This window comes from Oryza sativa, chromosome 8, assembly GCF_034140825.1.
Source record: "Oryza sativa Japonica Group chromosome 8, ASM3414082v1".
Classification (NCBI taxonomy): domain Eukaryota; kingdom Viridiplantae; phylum Streptophyta; class Magnoliopsida; order Poales; family Poaceae; genus Oryza; species Oryza sativa.
The window spans coordinates 19641732-19653981 of record NC_089042.1 but is presented as its reverse complement, the minus strand read 5'-3'; positions in this window follow the sequence as shown (position 1 = coordinate 19653981).

Here is a 12250-nt window from a genome sequence, read left to right as displayed (position 1 = left end):
CCACATGCTAGTGGGCCACTTCCTCCACCTCATCCTCTCTCTTCTCTATCTCCTCCCCTTCTCTTTTTCCATCTTCCCCTTCTCCTTCCCCAAATGCGACCGGTGGCGCACGATTGTAGTGGTGGCCGGCGGTGGCTGCTCTGGAGGACCGGCGACGAGGGGCCTCCGATGGGCCTGAGCGGCGGAGGAGGAGAGGTTGGAGGCGAGGAAGCAGCACTCTTGAAGCATGTCGTGTAGGCCGACACGCACCGCGCGGAGGCGGCAAAGATCACTCGGCTGCAGATCAGAGGGTATTGCAGTTGCTGATCTGATTATGTGCATCGCCGCCGCCGTAGCTAGCTCAGCTTCTTCTTCGGTGTTCTTGCACCACCGGCGGCCATGGCACCCCTGTATACTCCACATTTGACGAGGTGGCGTGTGGCGACGAGCGACGGCGACGAGCTCGACTGCGTGGATTACAAGGTGAGGTCGCTCATCTTCCAGTGCGAGGACTGCCACCGTCTCTTCCCTGACTACAAGGAAGATACACACGAGTGTCGGCAAGGTGTTCTCACTGATGGACGAGAGGATGGCACCGGTGTGGCTCGACAACGTCTTTCATGGGACGGTGTGGTGTGTGGAGTACGTCGCGGACGACAGGTCGGTGTTGCTGCTGACAGTGACAAAGGGGGAGAAGAAAGGGGTGGCAGAGGTGGACGTGGTGGACTACGAGGTGTGGGTGCTCGGCTGCGTCGGCCACTACCTCGACCCGGAGAGCAACACAGTGGAGTAGGTGGCGGACGTGGAGGCCTTATTGTCCGACTCATCTCCGTGCGGGAGGAGATAGGCTGAATTGTTAAATTTCTTTCATGTGCCTCACGTCAAATAAAAACCGAGTCAAGTTAGCCACGTAGGCACCATGTAAGTTGAAACCGCCGACCAAACCGTCTTGGGACCTATATTGTACCGGTTGATAGTTGAAAGACCTGTTGTATCTGGTATTGCGATTCAAAGACGAAAATCAAACTCGCTGTAAAATTAAGCTGTCAAATTAAAAGACATGAAGTGAACTTATTCCTTTCACTCAAGTAGTGGCTCAAGCTAACCCAAAGGAGAGAACTAAAAGTAACAGCTGCTGCTCATGGAGGGGCATCGAACAGAAAAGAGAACGGTCGCGGCTGGCCCCAAAGGCTAGGCAAACGGTGGAGGCGGCAGCGACTTGGTTCGGCATGAACCTCGGTGATTTCTATCTCCCTCTTAGTTCTTCTCACTATCTCTTCCTGAACATTCCAGATCCTTCCAGAAGCTTGTATCCAGGGTTTGAAATTTTGGAATTGGTTTTCTCACCGGTGGGGACTGAAATTTCTGATATTTCGGTAAATTCGGAATTTTTTGGCGAAATTATTTGAAAATTTGACTAAATTTAAATACAATTTGACCAAATTCATAAAAAATTGCGAAAAAACAAAAATTTCGGTCGAGATGTGAGCTTGCCGGTGGGGGACGAAAGTACCGAAATTTCAAACCTTGCTTGTATCTCGTAGCTCCCCTTCTCATCAATTGCACCTCCATTTGTGCTGAAAATTGCTTCAGTTTCTGTTGTTGTTACTTGGTGCTAAGTAACTAGTAAGACTGTAAGAGTGTTCCTAACAGTAACAAATGGCCAACTAAAACCCAAGTGATCAATTAAATTAACTGGACAGAATGCAAGCCCGATATCGTATTATCTTCTTACTTTACGGGCCAACAGTTGGACGGCTTAGTTGGGCCGATTTTGGACTAGGTAGAAACTTTTTTGTTCACAATGTCCTCATTGTGTCGGACTGTCGGAGACTGTTCCTAAAAAAAAAGAAAAAAAAAGAAAGAATACTCGGTATACGTAGTGTTTTGTTTGAGTAATCAAATACATGAGGAAAAGAGTTTTACCCAAAAAAAAGGAACTTTTTTCATGGATTTTTATGAGAAACTTCAAACAAAGCAAGGGCTATTATGAATAAATTAAATGACAAACAACCAATCGTGGGTTGGAAGTTCTCAGCTTAGTATGGAAGTGTTGTAGGAGTATTTGCTTAGTTTAAGCTTTGTCCTTCGCACACCAATTTTTCAGTATGCTAATGAAGATCCTTTCATCTGTCCAACAGCTTTCGATACGAGAAACAACCAGAGTCTCTCAGCTAGCTCCATAAGATGGTGAGTTAGACGATCTGAGTTCGAAACCTTCACTAGTACAGAACCTTTCATCTGTGACGACCTCTAACATGCTTGGAATTAGTGCGCCGTCACGGATGAGTCATCTGTGACAGGCCAAAAAATCGTCCAATTGAGATATTGTCGCACAAACATGTTAAATGTGCATAAAACTTAGACCCGCAATGGATGACACCTATCAGTGACGGGCCGTAGTTTAGATCCGATTGAGATAACATTACATATCTCAATCGGGCCCTAAGTTAGCGCCCGTCAACGGATAACCATCAGGGAAAAATGATTTCAACAACAAAGTTGTATAACTTATAAAGATTTACAATTTTTATTTTGGTCATTTTTCTATATAACTTTTTGTTGAACAGTTTGAATTTAAGTTTGAAAATATGACAACTTCAAACAATATTTTTAAATATTAAATGATTTCAAATGGAAAAATTATCAACAACAAAGTTGTACAACTTACCAAGATTTATAACTTTTATTTTGGTTATTTTTCTATATAACTTTCTTTTGAACAGTTTGAATTTGAATTTGAAAATATGACAACTTCAAAACAACATTTTCAAATACTAAATGATTTGCACTAAAAAAGTTATCAACAACAAAGTTGTATAACTCATCAAAATCTATAACTTTTATTTTAGTCATTTTTCTATATAACTTTTTTTGAAAATATGACAACTTCAAACAACATTTTCAAATACTAAATAATTTCAACTAAAAAAGTCATCAACAACAAAGTTGTATAACTCACCAAGATCTATAACTTTTATGTTTGTCATTTCTTCATCTGACAAAGTGATAGTAACATTGTTCACAAAATTTACATATATGTGTTATAGTTTATAAAACCAGATGAGAGAGATGTGAATTTTGTGAACAATATTATTATCACTTTACCGGATGAAGAAATGGTCAAAATAAAAGTTATAGAACTTGATGAGTTATACAACTTTGTTGGTGATGACTTTTTTAGTTGAAATCATTTATTATTTGAATATGTTGTTTGAAGTTGTTATATTTTCAGATTCAAATTCAAACTTTTCAAAAAAATGTTATATAGAAAAATGACCAAAATAAAAGTTATAGATATTGATGAGTTATATAACTTTGTTGTTGATGACTTTTTCAGTTAAAATTATTTAGTATTTGAAAATGTTATTTGAAGTTGTCATATTTTTATATTCAAATTCAAACTGTTCAAAAAATGTTATATAGAAAAAAGACCAAAGTAAAAGTTATAGATCTTGATAAGTTGTACAACTTTGTTGTTGATAATTTTTCCATTTGAAATCATTTACTACCCAAAAAAATATTTGAATTTCTTATATTTTAAAATTCTAATTTTATATAGTTCAATCAAACCTGGATGGAGAAATGACCAAAATATAATTTGTATATCTCAATGAGTTCTACAACTTTATTTTTGACAGTTTTTTCATATAAGTTCATTTACTATCATAAAATTCAATTCAAAATTTATTTTTGTATAGAAGTCTGATTTGCCTCCTCCTAATACTTGCTAAATACTCCCTCCATCTACTTTTGATAGTCATATTTCATCTTCGCACACAGACCAAGGATAAGTAATTCTACTTATTATCTATTTAAACATACTACTAGTTATTCCTCGTAAATAAGCGATTCATTAATATTTACATTTCTCGATGCCCATGCAGCCAATCTTGTGTGGAAGAATGGAGAGTCACGCATTAAATCCGAGAAAGTCATTAAGATGATAGGTTGTTGGATTGAAATATTCTTATTAAAAATAAATTTTTCAGATTTGGAAATATGTGTCACGCCCCGAGCTAGTTCCGACTGGAATTAGCCCGTGACGCTCCAAATTAACCTGTTAATCGATACCAGTCCCAGGAAACAGTGCTGGTATCACAGGAAGATAGAATATCACAGCAACAGAGGTCTCTTTATTATAGAGTATGAGTACAGTCATGTTGGGCTGCGGACAGATCCCGAGCTCACAACTGCATTACAAAAGGGAAACGGAAGCCGGGACTTGGACCAAACAACACAGGCGTGACTTGGGAACTAGGCCGAAACCCTAAAACTCATCGTAACCGGCTTGCTCCTGGAAGAACTCCTCATCAGCAGGATCCGCTTCATCTTCATCAGCAACTGGGGGGGGAATATTTATATAGAGCAAGGGTGAGCACGGGAGTACTCAGCAAGCCAGGGGAAATAAGTGTTTAATGCAGGCTTCAAGGAAAGGCTGCTGTTTTCGTAATTGATTTTATTTGAACTCTTTTCTAAAAACATCTAGGTGAGTGCTTCTCGAACGACACGGTTGAGACAGTGCGTCCCGTCCGGTCGGAGTATGTGCAATGTATCAATCTTTAGATCTTAAAAACAAGGTTGGCACCCGGCCAACAGCTTTTCAAACGGCCACTCGGGCCAAAACTTTTCAAACGGCCACCCGGGCCTAGCTGATCCCGTCAGCTGCTGATTTTCCAAACATCGAACCCCTTTTCACAACAGTAATTTCACAAGCAGTTGTCAAACAAAACTACGCTAGGAATCACCTCACATCCGCCCATGACCGTGGGCACGGCTGTTCGAACAGTTTGTTAACCTCTGCAGAGGGGGTACACTTTACCCACACGACATTACTAACCCGGATCACCCAGCCCGTGGGGATCAGCCACGTCGGGAGACCTCCAAGCTTTCATGACAAGGCATTTCCAAAGCCGACTCAGGCTTACCATATGCCGACGAGAGGGGTCCCAGACCAACAACAGGTTAGGTCCCAGACCATACTGTGCCAGGAAGCCTAGGGGGGTCCTCTCCGACACCACCCCGGTGAATCCACATGTCTCTTGGCATCATGGCTCCCCTGATAAGCTAGTTACTCAGCCAGGGGTGTCCCATTCCACCAATGTGGTCGTACTTGTCTTATGTTCGGATGAAATTCCAAGGAATCGGTCCTTAAGTGCGGGAGCGGGAAAACCGTACACCCGGTACGTTCCCCGGTCCGCGGTTTTAGAAATTCATTTAGTTCGCAAGCACCGACCCAGGTGTCGGGTTTTCCAAGTCTTTTGTAAAACCCAAGTTTTACCCAAATTGTTTCTCAGATTTTAAGTTTGAAGGCGACCGTCGATACTCGCACAGAGTGCACGAATATCGAGGCGCAACTGGGTGGTTACAAGGGGACATGGTATAACAATTAACAAAGGAAGGATCAGATGCAACAAATTAGGCAGGTCCGCCAATCTGCCTTGCAGACGGGACAACAGATTAAGTGCGATCCTATCAATGCATAATATTTTGCAAGCAATATAATTAAATTTCAAATATAGGCTCAAGATGTTCAAAGGTGGCTTGCCTTGCTCGAGATCTGGAGCTTGATCCTCGAAATCCTCGCACTGCGGGTCTTCGGGCTCCGGAACTACACGCGAAACGGTACAACTCAACAAACGGTGAAAAAAAAGCCCTATTAATGACCTCTAAGCATGCCATTAGATAGATCTTGAGATTTGGGGAATTTTGGAAGTTGAACGGAGTCAAACGGATTTACGGTGGGGAAGATATTGAATTTCTAAGATTATTGGATTTTTGGTCTAAAGGAAAAGGATTTAATTAAATCCCTTTTGGAAAAGAAAAGAAAAGAAAAAGGGAGAGGGAGGGAATATAGACTTCCCTCGGGCGGCTAGGGCGCGGTCCGAGAGAAAGGGCGGCTCGGCCGAGCTTAACGGGCCGGCCGGCCCAAGAAGGTGGCCCAAGGCGGCCCAAGACGCGTGCGCGCGGAGGAAGGAGAGAGAGTCCGGTGGACCGGGCTCACCACGCGCGGTCCCGGGTAGGACCCGCTTGTCAGCAGCTCGGCTCATCGTGCGGAGGGAGCACGCGGCGCGGCGCTAGGGTGGAGGATGGACGTGGTGCACGCACGCGGTTCGCGGTGGACGTAGGTGCGGCGGGCCCACGCGCAGACTCACGGCTCGCGGTGGAACGCGCGCACGGGGAGGGACTGACCGGGGTCGGCCCGTCCCGACCTCGGCTGAGCTGGCGCCGACGTGGCGCCTACGTGGCTGCCACGTGGGCTGGCGGGAGGTAGACGACGACCCGGCCGCGAATGGACGGCGGGCGGCGGCGGCGAGCGGCGGAGCGAACCACGGCGATACGGGCAAAAGCGAGCACACCGGGCGGTTGTTCGTGATGAGGGGAGACGAGCCAACGGCTCGGATTCGCCGGAGGGAGCTTGACGGCGGCGAATCGCGGCGGCGACAACCGGCGGGGAGGGAAGAGGGAAACGGCGACGAGGCCACGAGGGGTCGATTCCCGGCGGTGAGAGCATCTACGCGGTTTCGGGAACTCGATGCTAGCGTCGGATTGGACGGAGCTACGCCGAGCGAGGCTGGCGACGTGCGGGTGCTACGGAGCTCGAGCGGCGACGGCGGCGAGCACACGGCGAGCGACGGCAACGGTTGGGGCAGCGCCGGCTAGCTACGGGGAGTCTACTCGTGCTACCACCGAAAACTATGGGGGGGAGATGGAGCGAGGAGGAAGAACGGAGGGAGACACTACCGTGCGGGACGGGGCGCTGTGACGAGAGGCCGACGGCGCGGGAGTAATCTCTCCGGCCTCGGGCCGGGGAAGAGGAAGAAGAGGGCGCGGCCGAAGTCCCCTTCCGCGTCCACGAACGCACCGGCTCTCCCGGCGCTTGGCGATGGACGGCGGAGGCGAGACAGAGCACGGGAGCGGCGGCAATGGCACGGAGGCGAATGGAAGAGGAAGGGAAAGGGGAGGCTGGGGTTTAAATGGGCGGCAATGTCGGTTTGGGAACCGACTTGTGCGGTCAAGGGCGCGAGCTGGCGCTCGGCGGTCGCGGCCAAAGCGGCGACAGGGAGGATGACGCCGGCGAGGAGGAAAAAGGGGAAAAGGATGGGGAGAAAGGGGGCTTGCCCCTTTGCCGATTCGGGAAAAAGGAGGAGGTGAGCGGGGGCGACGCGGCAGAGGGAGGAGGGATGCTGCCTCCGTCCCTTGGCGGCTTGCGCGCGGAGTGGCGGGGCCGGGCGATGACGACGGCGATGACGGCGGGGCGGTTTGGAGCGGAGCGGCGACACTGGCGACAGGCGCGTGCAGAGGCTGACGGCGGCGGCGACCGGGCGGTCGGCCACCACGGCACGCGCGCGCGGCTTGCAACGGGAGGCGCGGCAGATGGAGTGGCGCGGCTCGGGAACGCGCGCTGGCTCGCGGGGCCAAGCGGCTGCGCGGCTGCAGGCGGCAGGGCAGCGGGACCGGGCGGCGCAGACGCGACGCGACACGGGCGGCAACCACGCGGGCGCGCGCGCGAACGAGCGCGGGGAGCGGCAGTGAGGGAGCGGAGAGGGAAGACTCGGCTCGGCGCGGGCGTCTCACGCGCACGCGCGCGGGCAGAGCGGAGAGGCGCAGGGCGCGGCTCTCGCGCTTGCGCGCGGCGCGCGAGGGAGGGGCACTCGGCGCGGCGACGCGCGCTCGCGCGCGCGGCGCGGGGCGGAGCGGAGGGAGAGAGGGAGAGAGGGAGCGGGAGCGCGCCGGGGGAGAGAGCGAGAGAGAGAGAGAGGGCGCCGGGGGAGAGGGGAAGATGGGCCGGGAGAAAATCGGCCCATCGACCCCGGGGGAGGCAAAATGGACTTTTGCGGAGGAATTTGATTTGGAAGGATTTGGATTCGGAATTGAACTCGACGATAGATCGGGGATTGAGATCTTGAGATGGCACGGACACTAGACAACAAGCAAAGAAACAGGTTTCGCAATTAGGGTTTTTAGGAGATAATTTTCCCGCTAGGCGCCACGACGGAACGGGCGCTACAGACCAACCCCCCTAACAAGAATCTCGACCCCGAGATTCAGCACCTAAGGGAGCAGCTCCGGAAACTCGGCGCGGAGAAGATCTTCTCGCTCCCAGGTTGCCTCATCTTCAGAATGGTTGCTCCATTGGACTTTGTAGAACTTGATGGTCTTCCTTCGAGTCTGACGTTCTGCCTCTTCAAGAACCTTGATTGGTCTTTCCTTGTAGGTCAGATTCTTTTCCAGCACGATATTACCCAGGGGAACTTGCTCTTCTGGAACTCGAAGACATTTCTTTAGCTGGGATACGTGGAACACGTTGTGCACATATGCGAGACCTTCAGGTAGCTCAAGCTGATAAGCCACTTCGCCACGTCTGGCGGTTATGAGGTAGGGGCCGATGTAGCGGGGTGCTAACTTGCCGGACATCCCAAACCTCCTCATACCATGGAGGGGTGATACCCGCAGGTACACATGATCTCCTTTTTCGAACTCAAGGTCACGCCTTCGATTGTCAGCGTAACTTTTCTGACGGTCCTGCGCTGTCTTTAAACGTTCTCAGATTAGCTTAACTTGTTCTTCTGCTGACTTGAGTATGTCAGGACCGAATACCAGCGCTTCGCCCACCTCATTCCAGCACAAGGGGTGCGTCACTTTCTTCCGAACATTGCCTCATTCGGCGACATCTGAATGCTGGCCTGATAACTGTTGTTGTATGAGAACTCAGCATACGGCAAACAACGATCCCAAGTGCCTTCGAAATCCAGGGCACACGCACGTAGCATGTCTTCTAGGATTTGGTTTACCCTTTCAGTCTGACCATCGGTCTGCGGATGGTAGGCCGTACTAAAATTTAGATCGGTTCCGAGGGCTTCATGCAATTGTTTCCAGAACCTTGAGGTGAGCTGAGTGCCTCGATCTGACACGATCTTCTTGGGACAGCCAAATCTACATACGACATGGGTCATGTAGAGTTCTGCTAGTTTCTTTCCATCAAAGGTGGTTTTCACTGGCACGAAATGAGCTGATTTCGTGAGTCGGTCCACGATTACCCAGATGGAGTCGTACCCGTTAGGGGTTCTTGGCAAACCGGTGATGAAATCCATTCCAATCTCTTCCCATTTCCACTCGGGAATCGGTAGGGGTTGCAGCAGACCAGCTGGCCTCTGATGTTCTGCCTTGACTCTTTGGCAAACGTCACACAGGGCTACGTATTCTGCGACATCTCGCTTCATTCCAGCCCACCAGAAGTATGCCTTGATATCTTGGTACATCTTCGTACTTCCTGGATGAATGGAATAGGCGGACTCATGAGCTTCCTTTAGGATGAGATCTCTTAACTCCTTCTTGGCCGGTACGCAGATGCGTGGACCGCACCAAACTGTGCCTTGGTTGTCTATGGAGAAATTGGTGTCTTTCTTCTCCTGTATTCTTTTTATTAATTCTTTTATCCCTTCGTCGTCTTTCTAAGCCTCCCGGATTTGCGACTCTAGGGTAGGCTGTACTGTCAAGCTGGCAGGGACACCTGACTGTACCACGGTCAGCCTTAACTTCTCCAATTCTCTGCACAGGTGATCTTGGTCAGGCCGTATTTGAGCTACATTGCGATAGGCCTTGCGACTTAGCGCATCAGCGACCACGTTGGCTTTACCAGGGTGATAGTGGATTCCAAGATCGTAATCCTTGATTAGTTCCAACCATCTTCTCTGTCTCATATTTAACTCGGTCTGTGTGAAGATATACTTAAGACTTTTGTGATCGGTGTATACTTCACATCTGTTCCCGATTAAATAGTGCCTCCAGATCTTAAGAGCATGAACCACGGCTGCCAACTCGAGATCATGGGTGGGATAATTGGCTTCATGAGGCCTGAGCTGCCTGGATGCATAGGCCACAACCTTTCGTTCTTGCATTAGGACACATCCTAAGCCTTGTCTTGATGCATCACAGAAGATCTCGAAATCTTTTCGGATATCTGGCAAGGTGAGAACTGGGGCAGTGGTCAACCTTTTCTTCATTTCTTGGAAGCTGTCTTCACAGGCTGCAGACCATTGAAATTTCTTTTCCTTCTTTAACAGCTCGGTCATAGGTCTGGCTAGCTTAGAGAATCCTTCAATGAATCTTCGATAATATCCAGCTAAGCCGAGGAAGCTGCGAATCTCTGACACATTCTTGGGTGGGTTCCAAGCAAGTACAGCTTCAACCTTGCTGGGATTTACTTCGACACCATTGGAGGAAATCACGTGTCCAAGAAATGCTACTCGGTCTAACCAGAATTCGCATTTCGAGAATTTTGCGAATAGTTGATGATCCCTGAGCTTTTCCATTATCAACCTCAGGTGTTCAGCATGTTCTTCCTCGTTCTTGGAGTATATCAGGATGTCATCGATGAATACCACAACAAACTGGTCCAGGTATTCCATGAAGATTTTGTTCATTAAGTTCATGAAGAATGCTGGAGCATTGGTGAGTCCGAAGGACATTACTGTGAACTCATATAGACCATAACGCGTTGAGAAAGCGGTCTTTGGGATATCTTCAGATCTGATTTTCAGTTGGTGGTAACCTGACCTCAAGTCAATTTTTGAGAAAACTCTTGCTCCTTTAAGTTGATCGAATAAATCGTCGATCCGTGGCAACGGGTACTTGTTCTTTATAGTTACTTCATTCAGGGCTCTATAGTCGATTACCATTCTCTCAGAGCCATCCTTTTTCTTAACCAGAAGCACTGGGGCTCCCCAAGGGGATGAGCTAGGTCGCACATAACCTTTACTTTCCAGCTCTTCGATTCGTCTTTTAACTTCTGCTAACTCATTAGCTGCCATTCGGTAGGGTCTTTTTGCAATTGGTGCGGTGCCTGGTGCCAGTTCTATGGCGAACTCAATCTCTCGGTCTGGTGGCATTCTTGTTAATTCTTCCGGAAATACGTCGGGATATTCACAAACTATGGGCACCGACTCCAAGGAGGTGACTTGTAAACAGGTTAAGATAGACCGACTTGCGGTAGGAGTGTTAGGGGTAAAGCGGACTTGCTTTCCTCCAGGTCCTTGCAAGGTGATGGACTTTTCGGCACAATCTATCTGTCCTTTGTGCTTAGCCAACCAATCCATCCCTAGGATGATGTCCAAGCTTTGCGAGTCTAGGACTATCGGTTTGGCTAGGAAGTCAACTTCCTCAATTCTAAGGTTAACTTCCGGGCATATTTGAGTTGCCCTTATATTCCTTCCAGGGGAATGTACTATCATTGGTACACGTAAATTTTGGGTTTTCCAACCATTTCTTTTCACAAAAGCTTGTGATATGAAAGAATGGGAAGCTCCCGAATCAAACAGAACTATTGCGGGTACGGAGTTGACAGAGAACATACCCATCACAACGTCTGGAGCATCCTGAGCAGTTTCAGCTTGAATGTGATTCACACGGCCTCGACCAAAGTGGTTGGAAGCACGTGAACCTTGTCCACTTGCCTGAGTGCTAGGACGAGACTGAGCTGCCGCTGGAGTAGGAGTTCTGGCAGTGCTGCCATTAGCATGCCCTGAGTTGGTGTTTGTAGGATTCTGAGGGCACTGTCTAGCATAGTGACCCATCTGGTTGCACCGGAAACACTGAACTGCTGACGGTCCCTGTGGTGACTTGAAAGAGGTAACACTGTTTGGCGCAGTATTGCCACTAGGGGCACGCTGCTGTGGCTGGGGTGCCGGGCGGTTCATCTGAGGACGAGGGGCGTAGCCTGGCTGGCGGTTAGCCTGAGTGACCGACTGGTGGTATTGCATGGGTTGACCATAGCGAGGGCGAGGTGCGCCTCGGGAGGAATTCCCCTGGTGGTTAGATTTGCGTTTCTTGTATTCTTCGGTAGCCTCTTTTTTGGCATCCTCAAGTAGAAGTGCCTTGTTGATCATATGTTGAAAAGTGGGGAAGTCATGCGCTAGCAACTGGAGTCTCATTCCAACTGCGATTCCTTTCAAGAATTTCCTGATCTTCTTCTTATCTGAGTCCACTTCCTCAGGGGCGTACCGAGCCAACTTGTTGAACATACTTAGGTACTCATTGACACTGCTGTTGCCTTGCTTAAGTCTGTTGAATTCCTCTTTCTTCATGTCAATGGTGCTTTCAGGCACATGAGCTACACGGAAAGCCGTAGCAAACTCATCCCAAGCAATGTTAGTGGGTTCAGGGTGTGCATTGCAGTAATTCTCCCACCAATCTGCCGCAGGTCCTCTTAGCTGGTGAGAGGCGTAGAGCGTCTTCTCGACCGGTGTACACTGCACTAAGTTGAGTTTTC